The sequence below is a fragment of the Physeter macrocephalus genome, chromosome 16 (genome assembly GCF_002837175.3).
Source record: "Physeter macrocephalus isolate SW-GA chromosome 16, ASM283717v5, whole genome shotgun sequence".
In the NCBI taxonomy this organism is placed as follows: domain Eukaryota; kingdom Metazoa; phylum Chordata; class Mammalia; order Artiodactyla; family Physeteridae; genus Physeter; species Physeter macrocephalus.
In genome coordinates, this window is record NC_041229.1 from 90,151,952 (window position 1) to 90,166,413 (window position 14,462).

Here is a 14,462-nt window from a genome sequence, read left to right on the forward strand (position 1 = left end):
GGAATTCCTCCTCCCATTGCCGGACCCTCAGGTTGGGAAGACTGCCCTTGGACTCAGAACCTTCACTCCAGTGGGTGGACTTCTGTGGTATAAGTGTTCTCCAGCTTGTGAGTCACCCACCCAGTGGTTATGAGATTTGATTTTATTGTGATTGTGCCCCTTCTACTGTCTCATTGAGGCTTCTGCTCTCTTTGGATGTGGGGTATCTTTTTTGGTGAGTTTCATTATCTTCCTGTTGATGATTGTTCAGTAGTTAGTTGTGATTCCAGTGCTCTCTCAAGAGGGAGTGAGCACACATTCTTCTACTCCACCATCTTGAACCAATCCACAGTGATTTCTTCAAGAAGCCCTGGATGGTATATGCTGAAATAGAATCTGTTTAATTAATCTAATGGTATAAAAAAGAGATAAAGTACTCTGAAATTGCATAAAATTTAATTGCCCAAATGCAGCATTGTTCTTATGGAGAGTAACAGAGTATTTCTATATTTATAGAATACTTGCATAGACTGTGCATAAATGAAAAGCTTTCAATATTTATAAAATGTTACTGAGAAATTAATAAAGTGAATGTTCATTTAAACTTGCCCCAATTGGCAGATAAAGTTTCCTCTGTGAGTATGTGTGTGTGTGTGTGCCTGTGTGTAATTACAACTGCCTCCATGTGTGAAAAATTTAATGGTTCCACATATTTTTCAATGTTTTATATTTTATATCAGTGCTTTTTAAAATGTTCTGTGTTTAATTCTATGGGAGGAATGTAATGTAAAATCCCATGCAGAAGTCCAGATTTCAGGTTTCAACACTTGTTACTGTCTGAACATGGGCAACTTACTTACCTTATCTTTGCTTTGCTTCTCTCATCTGTAACTTGGAGAAAATAATAATAGCTATACCATAGGTCCATTCTGAGTATTAAATGAGTTAAATTACATGAGGAGTTTAGAAGTGTAACCAAACATTTTTCTTCTTTGCAAGTGAATCAATTAATGTTAATTGCTATTTAGACTCATCATCATTCCTAACTCAATATTTGCTGGTGCTTCTAATTGTAAGCAAGTCCCCTAAATCAAGTGGTTATTTCTGATTAAAAAGAAAACATATATGCATTATTACTGCCTTCATGCATAATAATTCTGCAAATAAATTAGTTATGCCCTATAATTATGAAGTAAACTTGCTTTATAAATATTGAGACATTTATTTATATACAGCAACAGAGCAGGAACAATATAGAGCAGAGATCTTAAAATTGGCTTGTTTAAAAATCCAAGTCCTCTTTAGAAGAACATCAAAGATTGCCCATGCCCTCCTTCTCCCCCAACCCCTTTCTCTCTCTCTCTCTCTCTCTCTCTCTCTCTCTCTCTCTCTCTCTCTCTCTCTCTCTCAGCTTGTTTCTCTATACCTGTCTGAGAGGCTCTCTCTCTCTCTCTCTCTCTCTCTCTCAGTCTCCTTGTCTCTCTATACCTGTCTGAGAGTGTTTGTGTGTCTTGCACACATACATGTGGTGCATGATAGGTAAAGGGGAGAATTACATGCTGATGGATCATCAGTTCAAATGGAGAAGCTCTGTGTTTATCTGTTTTATAAATTGGCTCTACATTAGATCTTATTTGAAGTCTTTATTTTTATTTTTTAATTTTTCAGATTTACTGAGCTATAATTGACAAATACAATTGAATATATTTAAAGTGTACAGTGTGGTGATTTGACATATGTATAATTTGTGAAATGATTACCACAATCAGGTTAATTAACATATCTATCAGCTCACACAATTACTCTTTTGTGTGTATCCAGTAAAAATCCTTAAGGTCTACTCTCTTAGATTTCAAGTACACAATACAGTATTATTAACTACAGTCACTGTGCTGTACATTAGATCCCCAGAGCTTATTCATCTTATAACTAAAGGCATGTACCCTTTGACCAGCCCCTAATAACCACCATTCTACTCTCTGTTCTGTTGGTTTCATTGACTAGTTTTAATGTCCATAAAAAATCTTTCATAAAATGCAGCAGCCAACATTCTTAGTTTATTTTACATTTTCTGCTTCCAGAACAGTCCTACATAAATTTTATCATTAAAGAAAACTTACTTGATAAGATGAAACCTGTTTGATGTTTGAGCCCAGGAGATTGAACACTGGCTAGCATAAATGTATGAAGGGAAACACTTCACAGTTACACAGTACAATAAATCCCTTCTGCTGACTAAGCCTAAATTTAGCTGACGTTCTACTTTTAACCTGTATTCTGTGTATCTTTTAATAAAATATTTCCTAATAATCTATCACTGCTTTCAAATAATCTGAAAAAGAATACATGTATATATGTATAACTGAATCAGTTTTTGTATACCTGAAACTAACACAATATTGTAAATCAACTCTACTTCAATTAAAAACAACAACAACAACAACGTGTTGGATCATAGAAGAGTTAGTAGTTAGTGAGTCTTTTGATTTCACAAGGCTACTTGCTTTTATCACAATGGAAATTTCCAATCTGATTTTTCTGCCTGCTCTCTTAATGTATGAAAGACTCACTGTGATGAAGCATCCCATTAAGAAGTCAACAAATTGGACTTCCAGTTAGGGTGTATCATTGTGAAGAATTGTTGCTAGCCATATGCCAAAAAGAAAAAAAGGAAATCATTTGTCCCATAAACGTCCAATTAGCAGTGTTATTTAATCAGATTTTCCATTCTGTTTTGATTTTGCTATTTTGCGTAGAAATCTTGAATTCAGTATTAGCATTAAGAACTTGAAGCCAAATTGTTTTCTCTATAGGTTGCCAAAAGAACCAGTCAACAGAGTAAATGTAGATAGAGCATCATTCATATTGACTGGATGTATAACATCTGTTACATGGTACTCTGTTCCAAGGCAATTATAAAGTGAGGAGCAGCCCAACCAAAAATATTTTGACAGTGACTCCTTAGTTGGAGACTGGATTCACGTACACGTGTAAAAATGTGGATTTGGTTGAGGGATGCCAAACTGTACACCTGAAAACTAACGAACATTATCATCATCCAGGATATATTCACCAATTACCTGATAGTCTAAAATTTTATCATATTTTGAGAAAGGACAGAAAGAAAAATGTGGTCTCCAGCTCTTTGGGAGTTTAAAACACAGTCAAATCACATAACTATGATTTGTGAGGACATCTATGAGTTATGCAAAACAAACAAATTCTAGAATCATCAATAAGTAAGATCAATAATATAAAAAACAAGGAAGGAGTGACAGTTCTGTGGAAAAAAAGAAAATGGAGGAATAAAAGATGAGATTTCATGTGAAAAAAAAAAAACCTCCACAAATTTTCAAGATTTTCCCACTTTACTCATCTTATAATCAAAGGCTCCATTACTTGCAATAACAAGCACAAAATAGGTGCAGGTAAGAGTTGAATTGGTAGGCATATTTAAGTGTGTATCCTATGTGAATTATAACTTTAGCAGTACTCCTTCCTCACACTTGGAAAGAAAAAAAGGAACTCATGTTTAACTACTTATTGCAATTAATATAATAGTGCTATCATATTTTATAGCATCACATTACGTAGTATTATATGCTATTACAATTTCCCACTTTTAAACATTTCTTGGGCAGCTGTGCAGATTCTGATTTTTCCCTTGTCTCAAATTGTTAATTATTCTCAGGAGTTTGTTGGGTATCTTCACAAACGATTTCCTGATTTTAATGAGGCTATTCATTTCTGCAGAGAATTATTATTTTGGTTGGCTTGTAATTAATTACTATGTATTATGCTTTAATTTCCCATGCTTTTCATAACAACTTCATAAAAATATCAATAATCAAAATTCACACATCATGTGGAACCATGTTCCATTTTGGCTGAGGTTCAATGTTTACATGTCATAACAAATGGTTCTGCCAAATTGTTACACGCCTTCAAGGTATGTTTTTAGATCCTTCATCCAAGGAGGTTTTAAAACAAAATCAAACAGCTTCTGGGTACATTCATCAGTGTTTTCCCACGAGACTATACTGAGTACAAAGAGCAAAGGAAACTGATCTTTTAGCTCTGGGCCACATGTGTTTATCACTAGTGTACAATGTGAAGCTTGAAGTTGCCTTCAACTTAATCACCGTCCCTCTGCCTGCTGCTGTAGTACCATAAAGGGCTAGAGAGGCAGCACTAAAATGTACAGCCCTGGATAATAGAGGAAAACATACTGTTCTCTTTATGTTTGTTAATAGGGCATGACAACTGTTCCCAAACTGCCTGCAAGCCATTGTGCCTTGCTACTCTGGAGTATGACTGACAGCTGATGCAATGAAGGACACAGCTACTTAGCTAATGCAAGCAAGGCATTTCCCCCACTCGTGAGATGCCAAATACTTGGTTGGAGCACTCATGGGCTTTGGAAAACCTTATAGGGATTTTCTTCAGGAGGCAAACTAAATATCTTAATTTAACCCCATTCATTTAAAGTAGGCTGAAAGATAGATTATTTCATTTGGACTTGGGAAAGAGATTGTGATTTAGAAGCTGTAATTGCCCTATGAAATGACATAAAACAAGTTTGTTTCATTTAATAAAAGGAAGCATGACTATTAATCAAAATAATATTCTGTAATTAATGTCATTTTATAGATATTTGTGGTTTCCAAAGACCCTGTTAAATTCTCTCATTTAGTTATGTAATTTTCATAACATTGTAAGACAGATGTTACTATAGTTTCTATTCTATAGGTAGGAAAAAGAGACTCAGTGAGGCTAAGTAACTCACCCAGTGTTATAGAGATAAAAATTGGCATGATAAAGAATTTGAACCCTGATAAACAGAGCCTAGGGAAAAAATTCTTTCCTAGGGAAAAAAGCATGCTTTCTACTAGACTTCAATACTTTTTAAGGTATAACAGCAATAGCTACAATTAATTGAGAACTCACTAGGTATCAGAAATTGTGCCCAGCCCTTTACATGTATTACTTCATTTAATCCTCATTAAAATTATTTTGGAAAGAAATCATGACCTCTACTTAAAACTGACAAAATCTTTTTCTTTTGGATTACTAAAGAATAAAGACAGTATTCTAGAAATATTTATTAGAGTGACTAAATAAATATACTAGGCTATATATTTTCCCTTCTAAGATGGGAACATTAAGAAATTAATTACAATAACTTTTAAACTTAAGAAAGCAGTTACAGTGATCATGTGATATATAATAACTTTTCCCTTAAATAGGAAAAGAAAATAATAAACTATTATTTAGATAAAATTTAAGGTCAATTTTATACAGTTAATTATATTCTTATAATGAACATATTTATCCAAATATCTTTTAAAAATTGAAGTGTATATATATATATATATATATATATACACACACACACACCCCTTTTCATATTCTTTTCTATTATAGGTTATTACAAGACATAGAGTATAGTTCCCTGTGCTATACTGTAGGTCCTTGTTGTTTACCTATTTTAAATAAAGTAGTATGTATAGGTTAATCTCAAACTCCTAATTTATCTCCCACCCACCCTCCCCACCAGCTATCCCCTTTGGTAACCATAAGATTGTTTTCTATGTCTGTGTGTCTATTCCTGTTTTGTAAATAAGTTCAATTGTATCATTGATACAAATACTTATTTGTGATTCCACAAATAAGTGACATCATATGATATCTGTCTTTCTCTGTCTGACTTACTTCATTTAATATGATAATCTCTAGGTCCATCCATGTTGCTGCAAATGGCATTATTTTGTTCATTTTTATGACTAATATTTCATTTTATATATTGACCATATCTTCTATATCCACTCATCTGTCAATGGGCATTTAGGCTGTTTCCATGTCTTGGCTTTTGTAAATAGTGCTTCATTGAACTTGTGGGGCATGTGTCATTCTGAATTATAGTTTTCTCCGAATATAGTCCAGGAGTGGGATTTCTGGATCATATGGCAGCTCTGTTTTTAGCATTTTAAGGAATCTCCATACTGTTCTCCACAGTGGCTGCACCAATTTACATTCCCACTAACAGTATAGGAGGGCTCTTTTTTCTCCACACCCTCTCCAGCATTTGTTATTTGTAGACTTTTTAATGATGGCCATTGTGACTGGTGTAAGGTGATACTTCATTGTAGTTTTGATTTGCATTTCTCTAATAATTAGTGATATTGAGTATCTTTTCATGTGCCTGTTGGCCATCTATATGTCTTCTTTGGAGAAATGTCTATTTAGATCTTCTGCCCATTTTTTGATTGAGTTGTTTGGTTTTTTGATATTGAGCTGTATGTGCTGTTTGTATATTTTGGAAATTAATCCCTTGTTGATCTTATCATTGCAAATATTTTCTCCCAGTCCATAGTTATTTTCATTTTGTTTATGGTTTCCTTTGCTGTGTGAAAGCTTTTAAGTTTAATTAGGTCCCATGTGTTTTTTTGTTTGTATTTCCATTACTGTAGGAGGTGGATTCAAAAAATTATTGTTGTGATTTATGTCAAAGAGTGTTCTATATTTTCCTCTAGGTGCTTTACAGTATTTGGTCTTACATTTAGGTCTTTAATCCATTTTGAGTCTATTTTTGTACATGGTGTTGGAGAATGTTCTAATTTCATTCTTTTACATGTAGCTGTCCAGTTTTCCCAGCACCACTCATTGAAGAGACTGTCTTTTCTCCATGTATATTCTTGCCTCTTTTGTCATAGATTAATTGACCATAAGTGTGTGGGTTATTTCTGGGCTTTCTATCTTGTTTCATTGATCTATATGTCTGTTTTTGTGTCAGTACCATATTGTTTTGATTACTGTAGCTTTTTAGTATAGTCTGAAGTCAGGGAGCATGATTCCTCCAGCTTCATTTTTCTTTCTAAAGATTGTTTTGGCTATTCGGGATCTTTTGTTTTTCCAAACAAATTAAAACAAAAAAAAATTTGTTCTAGTTCTGTGGAAAAAGGCATTGGTAATTGAATAGGGATTGCATTGAATCTGTAGATTGCCTTGGGTAGTATGCTTATTTTTACAATATTGATTCTTCCAATCCAAGAACACACTATATCTTTCCATCTGTTTGTGTCATCTTCATTTTCTTTCACCAGCATCTTATAGTTTTTGGAGTACAGGTCTTTTGCCTCCTTAAGTTTATTCCTAAATATCTATTATTTTTGATGTGATGGTAAATGGGATTATTTCCTTAATTTCTCTTTCTGATATTTCATTGTTAGTGTGTAGAAATGCAACAGATTTCTGTATATTAATTTTGTCTCCAGCAACTTTCTGAATTCATTGATGAGCTCTAGTGGCTTTTTGGTAGAGTCTTTAGAATTTTCTATGTGTAGTATCACATCATCTGCAAACAGTGACAGTTTCACTTCTTTTCCAAATTGAATTCCTTTTATTTATTTTTCTTCTCTGATTGCTGTGGCTAGGACTTCCAAAACTATGTTGAATAAAAGTGGTGAGAGTGGGCACCCTGTGTTGTTCTTGATTTTAGTAGATTCACTTATTTGTATATAGATATCCAGTTGAAAAGAGTATCTTTGATCCAATGTATTGTCCATTGCTCCTTTGTCAAAGATCAGTTGACTATATTTATGTGGGTGTATTTCTGGGTGCTCTATTCTGATCCATTGATTATTTGTTCATTATTTTGCCAATACCACACTGTCTTGATTACTGTAACTTTATAGTAAGTCTTAAAATGTCAGGCACTCTTGGTCTTCCAACTTTGTTCTCCTTCAATATTGTCTTGGCTATTTTGGGTCTTTTGGTTCTCCACATAAACTTTAGAATCAGTTTGTTGATATCCACAAATAACTTGCTGGGATTTTGATGGAAGCGCCATCCTAGTGGATGTGAGGTGGTATCTCATTGTGGCTTTTATTTACATTTCACTTATAATTAGTGATGTTGAGCATCTTTCATTGAGCTTAGTGCCATTTGTATATCTTTAGAGAACTTTCAATGCATATGTTTTCCCAGTTTTTAAATTATGATATTTGCTTTATTGTAATTGAATTATAAGTGTTATTTAAATACTCTGGAAACTAGACCCTTAGGAGATTATGTTTTGCAAATATGTTCTATTTTTCAGGTTGTACTTTGAGTTTCTTGATAGTGTCTTTTGATGTTGTTATTGGCAAATATAAGTATATGTTATCTGCTCAACAATATTATATACATATTGTTGTATACACCTGTATTCTAAGTCAGTGAACAGAAGAAATGAGAAGAAATATACGTTATACTGTCTTTTATAATTAAATAATGACCTTTACTGGTGTTTGTTTGTTGTGTAGATTTGAAATATCATCTGAGATCACTTGCTTTCAACCTGAAAAGCTTCCTTTATTATTTCTTATAAGGTGCCTACACTAGCAAAAATTCTCCCAGTTTTTTATTTATCTGGAAATATCTTCATTGCATACCCAATTTTGAAAGATAGCTTTGCTGCATATAGAATTCTTGGTTGACCAATTTTATCTTTGAGCAATTTGAATATGTTACCCCACTGCCTTCTGGCCTCCCTGATTTCCCTTGAGAAGTTCACTGTTAATTAAATTAGTGTACTCTTATAAGTGATTAATTGTTTGTTTAGGTTTTTTATTGCTGTTTTCAAGATTTTCTGTCTTTCAAGATGGCTAGAATTTGCAGGACAAAATGCCAGCAGGAAAGAGCCACACATGCCAAGAGCCCTTGACTCTTCGATTGAACATTGATCTGCTTCTGTGTAGGCTGCAAACCCCCAGGGTGTTCAAGGAAAAACTGTCCTGAAAAGGAAAATTTCTGGGGAACTGTAATATAAACAAATTCTCAAAATTTACTCAGGGCTAAAATTATTCTTGTTCCCTATAGCGACAGTGGAGATACCTCTATGAATACACAAGCCACTTAGTTGAGACCACAAACAACAAAAAAAGACATATCAGAAGTGGGGAGAAGTTAGCACTTGAATAAAGGCTACATTACATATGCCTTCTAAGAGGTTAAAAATAAGCCTTGAAAGAAACCTACTTGTCTTTAAATAACTGCTTACTGGAAAAAAGTCCAACAGTTTTGAAAAAAACACAAAATTCAGTATTCGGAAGAATGAAATTTTAAATTTCCGACTTCTCAAAACTTTACTAGATACATGAAGAAGAAAATATATCTCATAACAAGAAAAAAAAAGTCAAACAATAGAAACAGAAATAGAATAAAAAGACGATACTATTAGCAGACAAGTATATAAAAAGGCTATTAGATTACACTCATATGCTTAAGATGTATAACAAATGTAAACAAGTTAAAAAGAACATTCATTGAAAGATAAATAAAAGACACAAAGCATTTTTGGTTTTAGTTTGGGCAGGTCAGGTTTAGAGTTAAAAAATAAGCTTACATCATTGTTGCAAGAAAAAAACCTGGATAGGCAGCAAATTAAGTAAACCCATAAGAGAAGGGTGTAGCAGGTATATTAGCTTTCTTTGCTGTGTAAAAATTACCACAAACTTGGCATCTGAAAGAGCAACCACTTATTGTCTTACCATTCTGTGAGTCAGAGTCTGTCTATAGGTGTGGCTGGGTTATCTGGACTTAAATCAAGATGTAGGACTTATTCATCATCGAATGTCTTCCACATATAAATACTTGAAAGGGATGTGGGATAAATGACTGTGATTTGATTTATTGATTTCTGATGATATCTTGATTTTTAATAGATCTTCTAAGCAAAATGCAAAATATACAATAATAAAGATAGCCATTCAGTCACTTGATTTTCCTTAAAATAGTTTAATGACATCTTCATGAATTTGGAAAATGGAATCAGTGTTTTCACAAAGCTTTAAATGTTTACTTTGGAGTCCTTATAGATGTCTTGATAATTTTCAAATATCAGAGAAAAATTGTAATGTGAAAGAATCATGGACCTCTGTCTCACTGATTAAAGCCTCACAGGCATGGGTATGAATTCTGATTTGGGTCTATACTAAGTATTTCCTTTTGAGTGTTTTTCTTCAGTTACTTAATATAAATAATTTTCACCTGTAAGGTAGTGCTAACTCACTTGAAGGGATAAGGTGAAGTAAACCTGTCCCTTTACCTTATCGCTTCTCCCAAAATTAAATGAGATTCTCTCTCTATAACATATTCATTACTGTGCCTGCCACTGGTAATGCTCACAATAAATTTTAGAGTGGTTTTCTTCGAACTTAAATTTTATAGTCTCAGGAGCCCTTAGAGCAAATTCTGAGCTAGCTGTTTCAGTGATGGAGAATTATTTCTTTTCAAAATTAAGTGCATGAAAATCATGTAATATATGACCTAATATTGGGGGAAAAATCCCAAAGGATTCATCTAAAAGTCCAGGTATAAGGTTTGCTCACACATCACACTAACAAATAAAAAGAACAGACTAGGGGTCCAAATAAAATGATTTAGATGACATTCTTGTTCACCCTCTGCTCCAGCCCCTTAAACATCCAAGTTCCTCTATCTTACTACAATCAGAAAGTGATGAGTTGGACCAAGAGTAGGGCCTTCTGCTTGGTTTAGATAAGCACTTCAAAGGTTGTGTGTTTATCTGAATTATCTGTCACTCTTGAAAGAGAAAAAATATTTTGGATATCTTTCCAGACCAGGTTTACTTATGATAACTTTTCCTCTTTTTAAAGTCTTCAGTATAAAAGCACAATGAAAAAGCATCAAACTCTATTCTTCTGATCCAACCAAAGTCAGAAATTCTACAAATTGAATGCAATGTGTACTTTAGGAGACAATGGAAATTCTAAATTTCCTAAATTTATCAAAGTAGCCACAAATCGTTATAGTAGATTTTCAAAGTAGGCTGCCACCTGTTGTCAAAAACATCCTCTATTGTGCATTTCTGGAATTGATTTTATTATGTAAGGAGGGGAAAATATGGGAGAAAAGAATGACTGGGGAGAAGGCAAAAAGTATAGAAGAGAATTACAATGTTGTTACTAATGGCCATAGAAAGACCACCTGGAAACATTTTCCCAAAATGAGAATATCTCAGAATGTATGTTATGCTATTTCTCCCTCTCTCTCTCTCTCTCTCTCTCTCTCTCTCTCTCTCTCTCTCTCTCTCTCTCTCTCTCTCACACACACACACACACACACACACACACACACACACGATACTTTTACACTTCTCCATAACTGGAGATCTGATTTTTGCAAAAAAGTGATTTAAGGCATTTATAATCCAGAAAACAAAATAGTTTACAAAAGACCTGCAACAGTCCCTATTCACCCCAACAACTAAATAAAATCAGAAATTTGTTTTCATTTATTTGATGATTCAACACTTTTTTAGCAAATGACTGTTACAGAGAAAACCCCGGTATAAGATGCTGCCAGGAATACAAAATGAATGTGACTAAGAACCTGCCTTTATGTTTCTTAAAACAAATAGGAACAGAAATTATAAATAACTTTCTGTTAAAGAAAGATGTTCTGAAATTATGTGTATATGAGGATTTCTTTGACTAGAAAAACACTCAATATTGAGTTTGTGAGCATCAAGGAGAGTTTTGCAAACATGATAATATTTGAAGCCTCAAATGAGAAGATCTTTTTTCCCAACCAGAAGGGGTTAGATTTAGGAGAAGCATATCTGGAAACAAAGCATGATGCTGTATTTCAGAATGAAGAGAATGAAGCACATGGAAAAATATAATCAGAAATTATGCTGAAAATGTTATTTTAAACAAGATTAAAGGAGCCCACAGTATTAGGCTGGGGCACTTGGACTTTGTTCTGCAGATAACAGGGAGCTGTTGAAAGTTTTTGGAGAAATAAAATGATATGATCCAGATCTTTTAGTTCTAAACATTTTACAGGTCCCAAAGGTAATGAAGGAAGTAAAAAAAAGGGAATTCTTTGACTGACATACAACAAATTTCACAACTGGATCACCTTGCTGGTTGCTTAGAGTTTTCTTATTTCTTCCCTCCATTACTGGTACCCTTTCAGTCCTTACATGAAAGTGGATATTTTATTTTTTAGCCCTTCTCTTTGCCAGATGAGGGTTTTCTTTTCCAAAGAATAGCCCACCCTCTAACTAGAAGAGTTTAACTTTTACATTAGAATTTTAAACAAGCTGCTATCTGTTTAAAGTTTCAAACAAAACTTAAATGACAAAAATTTATAGGGAAAAGAACTAATTTAGTGAATGTCTGTAACAAAATTTTTCCACTGCCTTTATTGTGTATTCCTGCTGAACTTCTCTCTGATCCATTAATTATATATACATTCTTTTCTGTTTTTAAGTGAGGGTTGGCACTTTGCTATAATGATTTATTACTGGTATGTAATAAACACCCAACCATCATTCTTTCACTAGTAATTAGTATCATATAGACCCCTTTTTTCAAAAAAAATTGCTGCCCACTAACTATTAGGCACAATGGAAAAGACCAGGTATTTAAATCAACAATACTGTCTTGTTGAGAAGTAAACATGTTTACATGATTACAACCTATATTGAACTGTACTCTCACAACAAATGCCAAATATAAATATGATATTTAATTGCCCCGTTCTCCTTTAAATGAAACTTTCTTGTGATTCAGGAGCTCTGCTGTAGATAAAACTGGGGGTATTTCCGGGTTAAGTTCTTTTTATTTCCTAATTGTCCCTCTGGCAACCACGGTCTAAAGTTCATGCAGCATCTTTTCTTTGGTATTTCGATGGTTTTACTGTCAGATGCTCTTACTAAAAAAAATAAGCAAGGGCCTCCCTGGTGGTGCAGTGGTTGGGGGTCTGCCTGACAATGCAGGGGACACGGGTTCGTGCCCCGGTCCGGGAAGATCCCACATGCCGCGGAGCAGCTGGGCCCATGAGCCACGGCCGCTGAGCCTGCGCGTCCGGAACCTGTGCTCCGCAATGGGAGAGGCCACAACAGTGAGAGGACCGCGAACCGCAAAAAAAAAAAAAAAAAAAAAAAAGCAAAAGGCCTCTCATAAACATTCTCGTACTTGTTTGAGGCACCGTGATTACTGTTTTTGTTGTCGTTGTTTTTCTGTGATTATTATTGCCTCTCACCAGACACGATTTTGTGCAGTCATAATGCTGTCATATATGTAGGTAGAATTAGGATTTTCTTACTAAGTATTACAGGGGCTTCAGGCAGGAAGAAATTAATAATTTATTATTTGATTTAAGAAAGATGCAATATTTACTGAAGCAACCGAAATTAAGTTTCTCATTTATGATTGAATCCCACCATCAATAAGACTGCTTGAAATTTCAATGGGCAGCAATAGAATTTTATGAACTACAGCTACTAATACCAAGTAGATCTTGAAAGTACATAATTTACTTATGTTCCCTTCTCCAAGCTCTTTGCTTCCCCAGAATACCGATTTATACAAGAGAGGCTTGGATCGTGGCAATATTGTCTATTCTTGACTGCCATTTCTATAAATCAGGATCATTCAACATCGTTTATCACTCTAAAAGTGACCCCATTCTTTACACTAAAAATGACCTTTACATTTCCAAGGTGACTTTCATTGAACACTGAGAAGAAAAATGTGTTCCCTTATTTCTTAGTATTTTTCAATCCTACACAGCCTTGAGAATACACTCTATAAGGATTTAGATCTTAGGATGACCCATTTAATTGACAAATAGACCTTCAACCTGCTAGATGGATACATTTTTCTAACAGAAAAACATGAATTTTGTTTTCTTGCTCAGGCATTCTTGTCAATATTGGTATAACCCTACTTATTTTTAGTAGTATAATGCCTGCACAAGGGGCAACTCCACCATGACTTTTCACAGGATCCTGAACATAATAGGACCAAAGGTAAATTAATCAACATGTTTCTTCCCTTTTTGTAGCTCTAGGAAAGATGTTTCTTAGAATTTTTGAGTATGTCCCAAGTTTTCTTACCTATTTAACTCATTTTTTTTCTTTTTGTCTCCTCTGTGCTTTTCATTTTAAGCATTTTTCTATTTACATGTTTTCTAGTTCACTAAACTTGTTTTGTGATGTAGCCAATCTGTTCTTTAAATTGTCAAATTCAAAATTTTATATATTTTATTTTTCAAATCTAGAATTTCCATTTTATTCTTTAATTAGGTTCCAACTGCCTGTTGAAATTCACCATCATTTCATGTTTCTATCCCTTTTCTTTTCTATTTTCTTTAACATTTTAATCATAGTTATCTTAAAATTCTTGCCTGAACTCTAATACCAACATCATCTGTGTATTAGTTTTTTTTTTTCTTCTATTGATTATTAGTCATATTTGGGGCCTTCTCGCCATAGATAGAAAAAAAGAAGCAAACAGCCTCTAGGTGATGCTCTCTACTTCCAGAGAAGAGACTACTTCCTTCCTTCCTTCCTTTCCCTTTCTTTCTTTCTTCTTTCTTTCTTTCTTTCTTTCTTTTTCTTTCTTTTTTTCTTTCTTTCTTTCCTTCTTTCTTTCTTCTTCCTTCCTTCCTTCCTTCCTTTTCTTTCTTTC

At 33.9% G+C, this 14,462-nt stretch overlaps 1 long non-coding RNA gene across 2 annotated transcripts in view; it reads left to right on the forward strand.

Moving 5' to 3' along the window:
* LOC129391381 (uncharacterized) overlaps positions 1–14,462 on the forward strand; it is a 36,057-nt gene that overhangs the window by 324 nt on the left and 21,271 nt on the right. The window lies entirely within an intron of this gene.